We start from the raw sequence: 6,404 nt of genomic DNA, 5'->3' as shown, positions 1-6,404 counted from the left end.
TCTTTAAATGTACACGAACATAGTCAAAGCAGGTTCGCGCGGACCAACCGCTTTAATCCGCCTGACCGCTTTTACTCGAATGAGAATTTAGTTTTTCCGCGCGGTTTTAATGTTTTAATGTTTGTACAATGAATAAGTAGGCATTAATTGCTGCCGTTTTTGAAAGATCCCCTATTTGGAACACGAGGGAGAACGATGTTTCACTTTCTTTTATTATCTTATTTTAAGTTTTGAAATAGATGATGATATTCTCCATAAATTATTTTTTCGCGATTAAGAAAATGTATACCAACTTTTTTTCGTTCAGTTTAGTCAAAACAGAATCAAAAGCAATCATATCGTCATCAGAAGACGAAATTTTGCTATAAGTTATAGACGCAACAACTGACAAATTTGAACGATTTCTCTCGCTTTTACCCGTCTTCACTGTGTTACCATTCCCGCGCGCGACAACCGCTCAGATTCGCGCGGTTTGCCCGTTCTTGGTTATTGTTAAAGTAATACTGGCAACACGCACTGATCAAAGACTTTTCTTTTGAGACATATTAGCATTTCTGACTTAAGGACATAGCTCAGCTTTCCGAATGCCATCCAAGTGAGTCATATGCGGCGGCTTAGTTTGCACGTTTGATTATCTCTTCCTACGCGTATCTCATGCCCTAAGTACTTATAAGAGGTGGTTTCTTCAATAGGCATGCCATTTACTGAAATCTTTTCGCTTAACACAAGATTTGTTATGATCTGTGTTTTTGTATGGTTGATTTTTAATCCAAATTGTAGGGAGGCTAGGTATAGTTTCTTCAGTTGCAATCCTGCATCATCTCTGCTGTCAGCTAAAAGAACAATATCGTCAGCGAACCTCAAATGACTAAGTATTTCTCCGTTGACATTAATTCCTTTTTCACTCAGATTTGCATTTTTAAACATGGGTTTTAATAACGTTGTAAACAATTTTGGCGAAATTGTGTCTCCCTGTCGCACTCCCCGTTTTATTTTAAAGGCGTTGTTTTTTATCTGCCAGTTTCACGCTTGCTATCGCATTTTGATAGATGTATTTGATCATATTTATATAGCGATGATCTATACGGCACTCTGTTAAGGTGTTTAATATATTTTGATGACTTTAGGTGTCAAAAGCTTTTTCGTAGTCAACAAATATCAGGACTAATGGCTTATTCAATTCAATACTCTTTTCTATTAAATTCTTAATTACTTGTAAAAATGATCATTCGTGTCATACCCTGCTCTAAAACCTGCTTGCTCTTTTGGCTGATAGAAATTCAACTTACTTCCTAGTCTGATTGTACAACTCTTGTGAATAGCTGATACCTATACTTGTGACAACCAGCTAATGGGTCGGTAGTTTTTAGGGTCGCTGACATCTCCCTTCTTATAAGTAAGGTATAAGGAGTATATATATATATATATATATATATATATATATATATATATATATATATATATACATATACATATACACCGTTTTTAGGCGTCAACGCCCTTCCGATAGGAATCTATGGGGAGTGTCACCGAGACGCAAGCCGTTATCCATTGCCGTACCGCTCCTCCATAGGCCGATCAGACACCAGCTTATTCCAGACCAAGTCGTAGATTCTCTTTAGAATTTTAGACTACGACGTTAGCCTTTTTATTTTGCTATTCACCGGGCTGGGGCTCGAACCTCGATCGCCTCGACCGCATATCCACTAGATTTGTCAATCGTGCGCCTCAGTCCGCTTGGCTAATCTGATCGATAAGGAGTAAAGGGGACAAACATAATGGAAGCGGTTTCCGCTTACGGGTAAACCGCACGAATCTGAGCCGTTGTCGCGCTCGTGAACGGTAACACAGTGAAGCCGGGTAAAAGCGAGAAAATGGTTCAAATTTGTCAGTTGCGTCTATACCTTATAACAAAATTTCGTCTTCTGCTGACGATACGATTGCTTTTGATTCTGTTTTGACTAAACCGAAAAGAAAAAAAGTTGGTATACATTTTCCTAATCTCGAAAGAATAATTTATGGAGAATATCATCATCTATTTCAAAACTTAAAATAAGATAATGAAAGAAAGTGAAATATCGTTCTCAAATAGGGGATCTGTCAAAAACGACAGCAATTAATGTCTCCTTATTCATTGTACAAACATTAAAACGTTTAAACCGCGCGGAAAAAACTAAATTCTCATTCGAGTAAAAGCGGTCAGGTGGGTTAAAGCGGTTGGCCCGCGCGAACCTGCTTTGACTATGTTCGTGTACATTTAAAGACGTGCATTCATTTTCAAAACGTTTAAAAGCGGGTCCGCTTCCACTATGTTCTCCGACTAAGAAATAAAATTTGTGTTACCCAAAGAGCCGTGGAACGCTCAATCTTAGGCATTTCTCGTAGGGATCGAATTACGAATAAGGAAATAAGATGAACTTATTTACTTTCCGTGTCCGAAACATCAACAACTTTAAATTCTGTATTTCCGATGGTTGGCCACATAGATGGCCCTGTCATTTGCTAAAATTAAGTCTTCTTCTGTGCAGGTCTCTCTCATCTCGTCCGCGGGAAAGCGGGTCCGCGCGGATTGACCGTAAACGGAAACCGTTTCCACTGGCTCAGTGTACTAAGAGGTTTGTTCGTAGTACGATCCAATCGATCAGCAACCGTTGCCAACCATCAGACGCATGCGCAGTTAACAGTTAGCGCTGCGCAGTTTACAGTTCGAGTTCGTAGACTACGAACGCGCTTGCGTCTGACGGTTGGCAACGGTTGCTGATCGTTCTACGAACAAACCTAAGGTGATTTCTGGGTTGTTCCACTGCGTCGGCGTCGGTGTTATCGATTCGCACAGACATTTATTGAACAATTTAGGAAGTGCCAATAAAAGTTTATTCCTCCTAGTTTTAGGCTTTCAGTCATTATTTTGTCTTCACCTGGGGATTTATTGAGCGTATTTTGAATTAAATAAATTACATGCATTCTTCTTTTTGTGTCAATTAATTTAATTCAAAATATTTTTTCTTGGACCCCGTATAAATAATTATGTCAATGTTTATATTACTAAATAGAAAATTGAATAACCTTTCAAATGAGCTAGAACACGACCCCTATTCCTATTTAAAAAATCATCAATTACGTCATCACGCTTAAATGGATGACGTCACTAGTATGAAATATGTCTCAAAAAATCATAATTTAAAAATAAAAATCGACCTGTTTCGGGATTTTTCCTTTTAAAGTCGCTGGTTTACGAAATAACTAATTTATTCCAAACATTTGCACCATACTGTATATTTCATAAATGTGACAGGGTCACTATCATTTTATTTCAACAAATTATCTCCATGCAAATATTAGACCCCACGCTGAATTTAATATCCAGTAGGTACTCCAAATGTCTCTATCGTGAGCTAACATGGCTAAAAAAATTTTATTAGCATATTCTAGGAAGATCTTTAATCGTATCGACACGGTATTTTTAATTTTATTTATGTTGCTATATCCTGATCTAACCATCATGTTGCTTAAGTTTCCTTGCAGTCTATATCCCAATCACGCTCCCCCCTGGCTACGATTTACAGAAGAGGAAGATCGGTTAGGGTTTCTATAGCTTCCGTTGGTGTGCTGCTGAGGGCCCCTATAATTCCAAGGAGTACAAATCGTTGCACTTTACTTAATTTTGCTTAGCTTAGTTTTTATAGTACCTTTTTGTTGCAAGCTTGGCCACCATAAGTACATTTGGATCAATATTTACATTATTAATTATTGTTAATGCGTACATAATGGAAATTATTTTTTTCATAAAAATGAATAACCCATTGAAATATTACATTTAGGGTTGCACTTCTTAGAGAAGTCAATTTTATTTTTTAATGTGTAGGGGGGTTCAGTAGAAGCTTAAGTTCAAGTTTTTGGGGTCACCGCCCCAAAAAGGGGTGCAAGGGACTTTCGCGCTGTATCTCCTAAACTAGCAACCATACAGAAAATTTAATTTAACATAAAATGTAGCAAATTAAATTTTCTACAATTTTATATTTATTACTTTTTATCGTCAAGTGACCAACAAAAAAGTTATAAACAAAAATAAGAAAAAATTTTAAGAAGTTTCATTTTGGAGATTATAACTTTTTTCCGTTCATATTACAATAAAATAACATCATAGCGATTTTATATAGGATTTTTAACAACAATTTCCACTATAAAGTTGTTTAATTTTATTTACTTATCTAGGTTTTACAGCGCTCCAAACTTGAGCAGAATAAAAACAGAAACAGAAATAAAAACAAAACCTTGGGCTTATTTTTGTATCTATATATTTATTTATTATGATTTTGACATTCCTATGCTCTTATTAAGCTATTTTTAACCCTTTTCCTGGCCACCTATGAGGTAGAGTCTGGAGGCGCGTTTTTTGTGTGGTATCCCCAATAGGCCTAATCCACGGACAATTTGTAGACAAAATAATATTGTTTAGTTCTATATGTTGAAAAATATCTATCATAGTTATTATTTTTTCAGTTTTTTCGATGGTCCAGGCTGCGAGTCAAGATCTGAATTAGTATCCGAGGTGAATTTTTTGGTATAATGAGAGTAAGAGTTGGCGTCATTGTCGGTAATTCATCTACCAATTCATTTTCTACAATAATTAATGTTAATATGTCCACCATGTTGCTGCAACTTTCACCACCACAATAGAGGCACACTGCTGAACATTTGAGGTCTGCTTTTCGGCAACCACATGCACTCTTTCAGATTCCATTGCATCTGCTAAAGATGAATTTCATAAGCTCGGGGGTACTGGAGGCTTGGACGTTTGGATTGGTATCCAAAATTTTCCATGGTTTTTCCAGTCCCAATTTTCTGGATCACAATGTTTACCGAACCATGACTGAATCTGGTGATACACTCGGAGTCTGTGGAAACAGGCTGCATCTTTTGTTGGAGAAGGTGAGAAGAGATTAAATGCATTTTCTGTCACTGGTTTGGCGAATCGTTTGTATCTCAGGGTTTCCAGATAATCGGCTTTATTTCCGCCATATAAAGAGACATAAAACGTTCGCCGACAACAGTGAGTAAAGATGGCACGACTTTCCCACTGACAAATAATTTTCCCCAGAGGTTTCTTACAAATAAAATAATCACCACTCATGATGCGCTCTTACAAAAAACACAAAACTCTTATATAATCACAAAAATATAAATTTTACCAACAATACTCTCAATAGTATTATCTATAAAACTCAAAATACTTTTCACAATTTTTAGTACGACTGCACGTGGCCAAATAGTTAGCACAACTGTAAGAATAAGTTAAGTAGAGGGGGGCCGACTGCTGTGCCACCTAGGATAAATTATAATAATAAAAGTAACAGTAGGCAGATATTCAGTCCGGTAAGGAAGAACTGCAAATTTTGTCAATTCCTGTTTATTGCGCAATTAACTTCTAAAATACTATGTAAAGATGTAACAAAAAGCCCGAACTGTAAAACTGTGTTGAGCCCAATGAACTGTCAACACTGATGGAATGGCCCCGTCCCATTCCAACAGTGAAGCGAGATAGGCGCCAAAATACAAGAGAGAGGTTCTAGCACTTCTAGAGAGACATGAGAGAGACAGAGAATTTTCAGGTAAAATTTTGTTACAACTACAACGTACCTGACTAGCACTGTCCGATTATCTTCCCTCCTTTACCTGATTATCTTCTATCTCATCCTGGCGCCATTAACTTCGTTTTATGGCGATTCCATCAGTGTTGACAGTTCGTTGGTTGAGCCACTATAGGGTAGTGGCGTCGATACTGAAATACGCGCTATGTTATACCTTGTTTCAGATGCATAATGACGCAACTGTAGATAGGGTCGAAAATGGGGCGATAAAATTAAGATAATGAAATTCGAACCAATATCGATGAAAATAAAAGCCATCGTTGTCAAAAAACAAACGCCACACTGATGCTCCTGGACGATTACTCTTCATTTAATTTCTATTTTAAATCTTTAAAAATCGTTTTTTCGCTCTTCTGAAGAATTTTGCATTTTGAGGTTGTATAATTCTTCTTCTGGACCGGCGAATTTGCCCTCAAACAACTTCTTGGGCCTTTTCTATATATACTTAGGGTTCTAAGTTTTATAGTGGGGAGAAAGGTTAAAAATAGATTAATAATAGCATAGAAATGTTAAAATCATAATAAATTGTATGAATAAAAAAAAATTAAGATAGAAAAGTAAGCCTAACGTTTTGTTTTTATTGTATCCTTACGAGCCTTCGAGAATCTGGTCACGTTTGGAGTGCTGTAAAACCTAGATAAATAAATATAATTAAACACTTTTATAGTGGAAATTGTTGGTTGAAAAACCCTCTAGAAAATTGCTATAATGTTATTTTATTGTAAAATGAACTTAAAAAAGTTATAACCTCCA

The sequence above is a fragment of the Diabrotica virgifera genome, chromosome 2 (genome assembly GCF_917563875.1).
Source record: "Diabrotica virgifera virgifera chromosome 2, PGI_DIABVI_V3a".
Classification (NCBI taxonomy): domain Eukaryota; kingdom Metazoa; phylum Arthropoda; class Insecta; order Coleoptera; family Chrysomelidae; genus Diabrotica; species Diabrotica virgifera.
This window is presented reverse-complemented; position numbering follows the sequence as displayed.